General features: G+C 40.5%; 1 pseudogene; it reads right to left on the bottom strand.

Moving 5' to 3' along the window:
- Window positions 1–320: 320 nt before the first annotated feature.
- Window positions 321–1036, bottom strand: LOC112652473 (polyglutamine-binding protein 1-like; annotated as a pseudogene).
- Between the last annotated feature and the right edge of the window lie 10856 nt (window positions 1037–11892).

The raw sequence follows: 11892 nt of genomic DNA, 5'->3' as shown, positions 1-11892 counted from the left end.
TCCCATCGTTCAGAACAGCTTTAGTAGAATAGGTATTATTTCTTCTTTAAACGTTTGATAGAATTCCTCTGGTCGCGGACTTTTGTGTCTTGGGAAATTTTTGATGACTGCTTCAATCTCCTCCCTGGTTTTGGCCTGTTCAGTTTTTCTATTTCTTCCTGTTCCAGTTTTGGTAATTTGTGGTTTTCCAGAAATGCGTCCATTTCTTTAGGTTGCCTAATTTATTGGGTGTATAGCTGCTCATACATATGCTCATATTTTTTTCCATTGAAAAGCTTTTATTAAAAACCCCCGGGGTGGCGGTGGGGTGATGGGGAGGCTCAGTCCAGTTGCTTGGTCCGGGAGGCCTCGGTTGGCCGGAGCGCAGCTCCCGGACCCGGTAGGGACGCTGCTGAAGAGCGGCCCCGCTGCTGTGGTGTCTGCGCCTGTCTTGGCTTCATTCCCCTTGGGGAGTCCTGTTGGCCGTGTGCCCCGAGGCGCGTCCGAGTGGGGCTGGGGTCCACGGGGTCTAACTTCGTCCTCCGGCCTGCCGCCTCCTAGCTCTGGGGCAGGGAGGCAGCTCCTCTCTGAGTTGATGGCGCCGCTCCCTGCTCTCTCCCCGGTCTGACCTGTCATACCCGCGGTCCCGGTCCCGGTCCCGGTCTCTCTCTCTGTCCACTTTGTCCTAACCACGTTCTCGATCTCTGTCGGACTCCCCGTGGCTCCGGCCTGATTTCTCGTGGCCACGCTCCAGCTTCTCCTCAGCATCTGCATTATTGCTCCTGAGTTTCTTGGCAGATTTGGTAAGGACGGAGTTGGGGTCATGCGGGGAGAGCCAGGACGCGAGGTCGGTGTCCACATTCCAGTAGAGGGGAGCCCGCAGGATGGGTCAAACACTGTAGCAGCGTGGTGGCAGGCCCTCCAAGCGGGTGGCCTCATAGTCCACAGGGTCATCATCGTGGTCCTCAGCAATAATCTCTTCCTCCGGTTCGGGCCCCAGATGTTTGAGGAGGCCTCTCTTGGCCAAGCAGGTCTGCAACGCAACAGGCAGCGGCATAGCGGATAACACGCAGACCTGCATCAATAGCTGGGTAGAGGAACCTACCAGGCAGGGGTGGGGCTACCAGAGGACACTGCCTTCCCCCATCTCTGCCCATTTGTCCCTCCCTCCCTTGTTTTCCTTTAGCACCTCTGGTTCTGTTTGCTCACTGGCCGCTGTGTTCATCCCAGGGGGTTCCCCTAGAAGTGGGGGCCTTTTTCTTCCATCCCTTGCAGCACAGGGTGGCTGTGCCCTGCCCCAGAGCACAGTCTCTGCCTGAGCCCACACACACAGGAGCCTGGCTAGGAGCACACCCTCGGCCCCTCCTTGTGTTGCCAATTTATTAACAACAAATAAACCGATTAAATGGAGACTATTAAAGAACTTTATTTAAAAAAAAACATAAAAAATACTTTTAAGAAATACTTTGTATTTCTTTGGTATTGGTTGTGATCTCCCCTTCTTCATTCATGATTTTATTCATTAGTCTTTAATCCTTTGTTTTTAATAAGGCTGGCTCATGGTTTATCTATCTTATTAATTCTTTCAAAGAACCAACTCCTGATTTTGTTGATCTGTTCCCCAGTTCTTCTGACCTCTATTTCATTGAGCTCTGATTGAATCTTTATTATCTCTCTTCTGCTGCTGGGTGTAGGTTTATTTGCTATTCTTTCTCCAGTTCCTTCAGATGCAAAGCTAGCTTGTGTATTTGAGTTTTTTTCCAATTTTTTTGAGGGATGCTTGAATTTTGATGTATTTCCCTCTTAGGACTGCTTTTGCTCTATCCCAAAGATTCTGAATAGTTGTATCTTCATTATCATTAGTTTCTATGAATTTTTAAAATTCTTCTTTAATTTCCTGGTTGGCCCATTCATCTTTTAGTAGGATGCTCTTTATCCTTCACATGTTTGAGTTTCTTCCAAATTTCTTCTTGTGATTGAGTTCTAGTTTCAAAGCATTGTGGTCTGAAAATAGGCAGGAAACAATCCCAATCTTTTGGTATCAGTGGAGACTTGATTTGTGACCCAGTATGTGGTCTATTATGGAGAAAATTCCATGTGCACTTGAGAAGAATGTGTATTCATTTGCCTTCAGATGGAAAGTTCTGTAAATATCTGTGAAGTGCATCTGGTCCAGTGTATCATTTTAAGCCCTTGTTTCTTTGGTGATGTTGTGCTTAGAAGATCTATCATTTGGAGAAAGCGCCATGTTGAAATCTCCCAATATTAGTTTATTATTATTTAAGTATGTCTTTACTTTGGTTAATAATTGATTGATATACTTGCAGCTCTCACATTAGGGGCATAAATATTCATGATTGTTAGGTCTTCTTAGTAGATAGATTCTTTAAGTATGATATAGTGTCCTTCTTCATCTCTTACTACAGTCTTTGGGATAAACTTCAATTTATCTGATATGAGGATTGCTACCCCAGCTTTCCTTTGAGGATTATTTGAATGGTAAATGGTGCTCCAGCCTTCCATTTTTAGGCTGGAGTCGTCCTTACATCTAAAATGAGTCTCTTGTAAATGGCAAATACATGGGTCTTACATGGGTCTTGTTTTTTTTTTCCAGTCTGAAAGCTGTGTCTTTTGATGGGATATTTTAGCCCATTCAAGTTCAGAGTTACTGTTGAAAGATATGAATTTAGTGTCATCATAATACCTATTTAGTCCCTGTTTTTGTGGATTATTTCTTTGTCTTACCTCTTTCTTTTACCGGATCCCCCTAAATATTTCTTGCAGAGCTGGTTTGGTGGTCATATATTCTTTCAATTTCTGCCTATTTTGGAATATCTTTATTTCTCCTTCTATTCTGAATGAGAGCATTGCTGGATATAGTATTCCAGGCTGCATGTTCTTCTCATTTAGGACCCTGAATATATCCTGCCAGTCCTTTCTGACCTGTCAGATCTTTGTGGAGAGGTCTGCTGTTAAACTAGTATTTCTCCCCATATAGTTTAATAATCTCTGTCTCTCGCTACTTCACGAATTTTCCATTTTTCTTGGAATTTGCAAGTTTCAATTCTAAATCTCAAGGTGTTGAATGTTTTTTATAGAATTTGGGAGGGAACCTCTCTATGTTCTGGATCCGAATGCCTGTTTCCCTCCCCAAATTAGGGAAGTTCTTAGCTATGATTTGTTCAAATATGCTTTCTGGCCCTCTGTCCCTCTTGGCACTTTCTGTAACCCCAATTATATGTAGATTCTTCCTCTGAGGCTATCATTTATTTCCCCTAACCTTTCCTCAGGGTCTTTTAATTGTTTTTCTCTTTTTTCCTCTGCTTCCTTCCTTGCCATCAATTTGTCTTCTACGTTGCTCACTCTTTCTTCCACCTCATTAACCCTCATTGTTAGGACATTCAGTTTGGATTGCATCTCATTTAATTGATTTTCAATTTTGGTCTGATTAAATCTGAATTCTGCAGTCATGACATCTCTTGAATCCTTTATGCTTTTTTCAAGAGCCACCAGTAGCTTTATAACTAACTGTGCTTATGAATTGGCTTTCTGACATCGAATTGCAATCCAAATTCTATAACTTTCTGGCAGAGAGTACTGTTTCTGATTTTTTCTTTTGTGATTAGTTCTTCCTTCTAGTCATTTTTCTCAGTGCAGAGTTGGTGTAGGAGTGATCTGAATCAAGAATATCAACCATGACCTAATTAAGTTTCACCCTAGATGAATCTGATGAGGTCAGAGACCAGAAATTGAAAAGAAAGCTCAGAAGAAAATAAAAAAGTACCACTAAATTGAAGAACAATTTTTAAAACAAAGTAGGGATCCCTGGGTGGTGCAGCGGTTCGGCGCCTGCCTTTGGCCCAGGGCGCAATCCTGGAGACCAGGGATCGAATCCCACGTCCGGCTCCTGGTGCATGGAGCCTGCTTCTCCCTCTGCCTGTGTCTCTGCCTCTCTCTCTCTCTCTCTCTCTCTCTGTGACTATCATAAATAAATAAAAAATTAAAAAAAAAAAACAAAGTAATAAGAACATAAAAGGCCAAGAATCCCAAAGAAGGAAAAAAAAAGAAAAAAGAAAAAAAAAAGAAGAGAAAAAGGCAAAAGTAAAGAGGAAAAAAAAAGAAAAAAGAAAAAAGAAAAAAAAAAGAGAAGAAAAAAGGGGAGGGGACTGGGAGATGGTGGTGAAGAAGCTGTAGTGGAGGGAGAATGTAATCTACATTAGGGGTCAGTGAGGGTGCTCCTCTTGCTTCTGAATGTATTAAGTTTTGTATGTTAGAAGATGCTGTGTCCCAAAATTTATATAAACCAGCAATACTTGTAGAAGGCCCCAACACTGACCACCAAAAGATAAATGAGATAAAATAATGCAGCTGAATGGGAATGAAGAGAGAATGTAATCTCACAGAATGAACCAGAATAGTATTCCCCTTTTTCTGGGTGCATTCTGGTCATGTTTTAGAAGGTATTAACTTCTGCTATTGTAGAACAAAATGAGGTAGAGAAAACAAAATCACAAAACAAAACAAAAAAACATATCTTGTATATCTCCCAAAATTAAATTATTTTTAAGGGAATCTGGAAATGGAAAATATATCTAAGATACGTAATTGTAGAAATATGAAAATCAAAAGGGAAGAGACTTAAAAATGAAGAGGTAGCATTGTATTTAAGGTGAGAGATGAGAAAAAATACTGGAAATTTTTAGTCTGATATAAAAATGAGTTGTACTGGAAAACACACACACACAAAAGGGGGGTGGGGTGAAACTTCTAGTTCTATATACTATAAATCTCTTGACTTCCCTTGGAGTTTTCCAATGCTGCTTGGTCAAGAACTTGCTCTTCCCCTGTTCTTCCAGCTGGTCTTCTGGGGGAGGGGTCTGCTGTGATGATTCTCAGGGGTCTGTGCCAGGGTGGAGATGCCCCACTCCCTGCCAGGTGCTGGGCTCAGTGGGAGCTGTTTATCCTGTGAGGTCTTTGTTCCCTGGCAGCCCCACCCCTCCCAGGCATAAGGTGAAACAAGGAGGAAAAGCAATAATGGCAGAGGCCAGATTTACAGCTCTGCAGTTGGCTCCCTACTAGTAACTAATGCAGTCTCCCAGTCCGCACTGGCCTAGATGCTCCTGGGACTAGCGTGGGTACACTGATCTGCACAGCTTGGGGGCGCCCAGAGGCAGGAGAGTCCTCACAGTCCTGTGCCCCCCAGCCTCTGCCTGTCCCAGAGGGAACACAGGATCATGGGTTTTGTCCATTCTGGCACCCTGGGAACTGGGGCCCTGTGCTGGTGGAATTGCCCTCCTGGGGTGCGCCACTCCTGAATGCAGCAGGGAACAGACACCTCCATCTGGAGCCAGCCTGCCTAACCAACTCTTTATAGTTTGTGGTGCGCATTCCTCTGGGCGCACTTCCTCTATTAGTGACTGGGGGAAGCTGGAGGCTTCACCACCGCTCCTGGGATTCTGCCTGATTTCCCTGCTTAGCACTTTTCCGTCTGGGAAGAACCCAGTGCATATTTTTAAAGTTCCCGCTTCTCCAGGGCTAGGCTTTCCCATCTGGGAGGCTTTTTGGGCCTGGCTTTAGTCTGGCTCCTTGGGGTGCCCCTCCCCCACTTGATTTTTGTATTTTATTTTATTTTATTTTATTTTTTTGCCTTCCTACCTTGCTAGAAGCGAAAACTCTTCTCTCTGTAGCATTCCAGCAGTTCTCTCTAAATCTCAGGTCAAATTTGTAGGTGTTCAGGATGATCTGGAAGTAATCTGGGTAAGTTGGTGGGGCCAGATGATTTGAGCACCGCTACTTTTCCGCCATCTTCTGATCTCTATAGATACCCTTCTTGTCATCCGTTCTGATCTCAATCTCTTCCCTTTTCCAGGTAACAGCTATCCTTATTTTTAACAAGGTGGATTAATTTTAATTTTTGTACACTTTATACATATGAAACAAATTCTAGACTCTGGCTCCTTTCTTCCAACCTTATATTGATAAGATATCTCAAAATAATTTTAATTAATTCATATTTATAATATTTAATAATTTATGTATTCATTCTGTATTCGATAGTCATTTGGGCTGTTTCCCAAAGGGTCATATTTGGAGGTGTTGGGAATAATGCTGCTATGATTGTGCTTGATATGTCTTTCAATATACATTTGCATTTCAATGAGTATGTACCTAGGAAGAGAGTCTATGTATATTCAACTTTAACAGATACTGCCAAACAGTTTTCCAAAGCTGTGCAGATTTATACTTCCAATAGACTTATTTATGAGCTCTGTTTCTGGGACACCTGGGTGGCTCAGTGGCTGAGTGTCTGCCTTTGGCTCAAGGCATGATCCTGGGGTCCTGGGATAGAGTCCTGTATCAGGTACCCTGTGGGGAGCCTGCTTCTCCCACTGCCCGTGTCTCTGCCTCTCTCTCTGTGTGTCCCTCATGAATAAATAAACAAAATCTTGAAAAAATAGCTCTGTTTGCAAAACTTGAGGTATTACAATCTCAGATTTCAAGATATACTACAAAGGTGTAGTAATAGCAACAGTATAGGACTGGCACAAAAAAAGACACAGGGATCAATGTAACAGTATAAAGAGTCTATAAGTAAACCCATGATTATATGGTCAATTAATCTTTGACGAAGGAAGAAAGAATAAACAATTGGGAAAAAATAGTCTCTTCAACAAATGGTGTTGGGAAAACTGGATAACTACATGTGAAAGAATGAAATTGGACCATTTTCTTATACCATACACAAAAATATATTTAAAAATGGATTAAAGATCTAAATATGACACCTAAAACCATAAAATATGCTGTATTGTATATTTGAAAGATGCTTAGAGGATAGATTTTAAAAGTTCTCATCACAAGGAAAAAAGTAACTGTGCTGATGGATGTTAACTAGACTTACTGTAGTCATGATTTTACACTATATATAAATATTGAATCATTACGTTGTGCACATGAAACTAATATAAGGTTATAAGTCAAGTATACCTCAATTAAAAAATCAACCAATCTAAACTACCATATAATTGGGCTAAAAAAGAAAATCACAGAATCATATCAACTAAGGGACTCCTAGGTGGCTCAGAGGTTGAGCGTCTGACTTTGGCTCAGGGTGTGATCCCAGGTCCGGGATGGAGTCCCACCTCAGGCTTCCTCCATGGAGCCTGCTTCTCCCTCTGCCTATGTCTCTGCCTCTCTCTCTCTCTCTCATGAATAAATAAATAATATCTTTTAAAAAATCATATCAATTGATATGGAAAAAGTGTTTGACAAAATTTGACATCCATTCATGATTGTAAAAGAAAAGAGAAAAAAGTTCTGCAAAGTAGGAATAAATAGGACTTCCTAAACTTGAGAAAAAGAATATAAAGAAAAGCTACAATTAACATCAAATTTAGCGGTAAAAGACTAAAAATTTTTTCCTCAGATTAGGAACAAGACAAAGATTTCCATTTTCTCTGTTTTAATCAACATGGTATTGGAAGTTCTATTTACTTTATTTATCTTTTCCTAATTAAGCTGCCTAGAACTTCCAATAGAAAATAGAATATATAGTGGAGGAAATAAACTCTCCTTGTTTTAATATGGCATGAATGCCTGCCTAGAAATCTCAGAAATTAAAAAAAAATTAAAAATAAAAAATTTATTTAATAAAATTTATTTATTCATGAGAGACACAGAAAGAAAGACAGAGACATAGGCAGAAGGAGAAGGCTCTATTTAGGGAGCCCTTCATGGGACTTGATCCAGGACCCTGAGATCAGGCCCTGAGCCAAAGGCAGACAGTTGCTCAACCACTGAGCCACCCAGGTGTCCCCAGGCAGAAGCTTTACATGTGGTAATGTGTGGGTCAGGTCTGCATTTTCCTTTTAGTCTCTCCTATAAGAATAAGCATCTTTTTCATAAGGGCTATTCCTTCACACTCATCCTTATGCTAATGAATAAGAAGTGTCTGTAGTTGTAAATCATTGAGATATTAACTTTGTAATGAGGAAAGGCAGGCAATAAAGTGAGCTTCCATCCTAGGGCACTGTCCTTCTATATTTAGTGTAGGTGTGCTGAGAACATAGTTTTAAAATTTTTGTTAATCTGAAAGCTTTAGTCCATGTTCACTTTTTTGCATTCTGTTTTGAAATATTACATTAAATTAGTAAATGCACAGACTGATGAATCTTCACAGAGTAAATGCCCTTTTGTAACCAGGACCCAGATCAAAAAGCATAGCACCATCAGCATTGCAGAAATACCCTTTTACAAATTAATGGCTATCCTGATTTTAAATACCATATATTAGTTTTCCCATTTTTGAACTTTATATAAAGAGATTCTTACAGTATATATATTTTATCTGATTTTTTTTGTTCATTAGTATTCCAATATTTGAAAAATATTCATAATATATAATTATATCAAGTTTTATACCTTTAATGTGTTAAACCTGTTTATTTCTCTCTCTTTTTTTTCCTCCTCACCCTTGTTAGGAGTATGCCACTTTTTTCAATGATAGATTATTTTGTTTGGTACTACTACTTCCATTACTGTGTGTCTCTTGTATGTCAGGCACTGTGCAGCCAGCGGGGTGCAGAGGACTGCACTGACACTGTCTCAGCTTTAGTAGGCTCACAATCTGAGGTGAATATAGATAATTAAGTAGTGTGATGACTTTCACAACTGGAGTAAGTACAGGATTCTTAATTATTATGTAATAAATGAATTAATGAAATAAAAAGTAGCTGTTTGCTACTTCTGTGGCAACCCTATGCAATTATTGAACACATATTTATTGAGCATCCTTATGTGTCTGGCACTGACACTGGTCTGCTGTATGTAAGATACAACAAAGATTATGATGTCTCAGTCCCATTGGGTTTAGCACACAATCTGAACAAATAAAACAATAAATGAATGATGACAAGCAGTGATGCCTACTTTAAGTTGAATACAGCAGAGTGCTCTGAGTAAGAGGACTGGGACAGAGCTTCCTTGGCAAGAAGTGCTAAAGTTCCAAAGTTGAAACAGTGTAGCTCAGTCAAGGACAGAAAGGTCAGTTGGCTGTGGCATCAGGATCAAGGGAGTGGTGAGTGGCATGATACGAGACTGATGAAACCAACAGCACCCAGCCATGGAAAACTTCAGAGGCCATGGTAGGGAGTTTGGTTTTTATCCTGGGAATGAAAGAAAGCCAATGCAGACTTTGAAGATGGAGGATGAGAAGCAAAGAGGAGAATGCTCAGGGTGCTTTGTAAAAAAAAAAAAAAAAAATAGAACTGATAATACTGTGACCCACCCAAGAACAATTAGATCTCCTCATCTTGCTCACATTTCAGGTATTAGAAGTAGAGGAGATGAGCCTGAAGAGACAAAACATGAAGTGCCTTAAGTGTCAGGCTGAGAGTCTGAAACTTTACCCAGAGGAAAGGAGAATTCACAGAAGGATTAAATCTAAGAAAGGGACATGAGCAAAGAGAGGTTTGGGTGTTGATCTGAGGGTGCTTTGCCCTCAGACTTTCCTGTTTCCAGGCCTGCTCTCTGATGATCCTTACAAATTTGGAAAATGTCACAAAGGTGAGGGTATAAAGTCTCAGGGGTGGTACCTGACTTAGCCTCCCCTGCTCTTCTCTAAGGCATTGGTTCTTGACCATCCTTGTCCCTCTAGAAGTAGGCAGTCCATGACTCTGCTTTGCCATGTTGTTCACTGAAGAGGCTCACTGATTACTGATGAGACCCAGAGGCTAAGTGAGGCTGTGGAATAGGGTAGAGATATGGGAGGCACTGCACTGATGGCTAAAAACCTAAGTGAGGAGGAGTCAGAATTAAACACAGTAGGAAGTCATTGGTGACTTCTGATCAGGAAAGGACATGGAAAAATGGATATTTAAGGAAAATTTGCTTGGCAGTGGTAGGCAAGATGTAGAATAAGAGCATCATTTTGATAACGGAGCTGGTAAAAAGCAGGATTTTTTGAAGTCATTACATATAAATGTAAGTCTCCATTCAAAAGGGATTGTATAGGTATCTGAATATTTATATTTTTAAATATCGAGAAAGCATAGTGCTTGGAGGGACATAATGACATTTTTGAGTTTTAGCCAGAAGGATATTATATGAATCTAAATTGTTTCAGCATATATTATGACTTTTTATTCCCATCACCCTTAAGAAGTGGGAAAGTATAGGGAGTAGTCTCATTTTCAGAGAGAGAAAAATAAGCCAGTATTTAAGCCTTTTCCCTGGTTGAGGCTGGTCATATAAGACAGACCCTGGGAGCTTAACAACAGGGATCAGTGGGGCTAAGTCTACCACATGGTATCTCCTTTCCATACCAAAGGCAAAAATCTAAAAGTTCTTAGCCCTGCTGTGTTTAATAGAACTTTATGCCAGAATGCAAATATTCTGTATTTCAGCTGCCAAACACAGTATCCACTAGCTTTTGTAGACTTGAAATATGGCTTATGTGAATGATAATTTTTTAAAAAAATTATTAAACTCTAGTTAACTGAAACTTAAATGCGAATGCCCACCTGTGACTAATGCCCATTGTTCCTTCTCTGAACTGTCTCCTTGGGCATTCTCATCTGTCAACTCTTGGGTTACTTTTCTCAAGCTATTGACCAGACAAACAGCCTTTTACTCAGGTGGGGGAGACAGCAGAATGCCAATTCAGAGTTCTTCAAGGTGTATTTAATAGGATAAAATGTTTCAATAGGTCTGGGGAATTGTGGTGTGAGCTGGTCTTGGTTAAACAAAGGTAGATGAGGTATTTACTGCAAAACTTGAGTCTTTTGAATCTTTTCTATGCTAATATCCCCTTAAGACCCCAAGAAAAAGAGATTCAGTAACTATAAGCCCATTTTTATGCAGTGTACTAGGGAGTATATTTTTGAAAACTGATTTCAGAAAAAGGAAAACGTGGCAGAGTCGCTTACTGGTTTTCTGATCCTGAATTAGTTCTTCAACTTACTTTTTTTCAGTACCTTCACTCACCAAATGCTAATAATATCTCCTAACTTAGAGGGTTGCCATGAGTATGTGCCTGGCAAGGTGGTTACTTAGGAATGACTCAGGCCTTGCTGTTAATCATAGAAAGTAACTATGCAGAGATGAGTAGTTCTGATAGAGGTGGCACAAAACTTGCTGTTGGGCAACAAACTTTCAAATATCTTCCCTCACCTTCATTTTCTGTCTCATCTAGAGTTTTGCAATTGCCTGAGTGGATTTGCATTTATACAGTGCTTTCTTGAGCAGTCAGCACCATCCTTCCTTATACATGTAGCCCTCCTGATATGGGTCTAACTATTCCTTGTCTGGTTTGCACAATCAGTTTTTAATGTATGGATGTTGGATAGTGCAGAAACAAGCAGCCTAGCTCCATACTCTCAATTACTAACAGAAATGAGTCCTGTTTTTGGAAATTTCAGTCACTGCAGTTTCATGTTTGGCCAATGTACTGAAGCCTGGAGGGCAGAGCATTAAGCCAATGAGGACTATTCTTGAGCTTTAAGACCCAATGGAAATGGCCTTTCTAGGTTTTGGACTTGCTTGAGACCAGTCACTCCTTCCTTCTTTCCTTCTTCTCCCTTTTGGAATGGAACTATCAATCCTGTGCCTGTCCCATCATTGCATTTTAGAAGTGTCTGGTTTCATAGTTCATACAACTAGAGAGGAATTTTGCCTTAGGATGGACTGCACCCAGAGTCTCACCTACACCTAATTTAGCTGATATTTATGTGATATTTTGGGCCTTGGACTTTAGGATTTCTACTAAGATGACATTTGGGGATTTTGTAATGGAATGGATGAGCTCTGCATACAAGAAGGACATGAATTTTGGAGGACAAGGGTGGAATGTAATGGACTGTGTTCCCTCAAAATTCATATATTGAAGCTCTAACCCCAACTATGATGGTATTTGGA

This window comes from Canis lupus, chromosome 19, assembly GCF_003254725.2.
Source record: "Canis lupus dingo isolate Sandy chromosome 19, ASM325472v2, whole genome shotgun sequence".
Classification (NCBI taxonomy): domain Eukaryota; kingdom Metazoa; phylum Chordata; class Mammalia; order Carnivora; family Canidae; genus Canis; species Canis lupus.
Note: the sequence above shows the minus strand (reverse complement) of the source record. Positions and strands in the feature narration are given on the sequence as shown.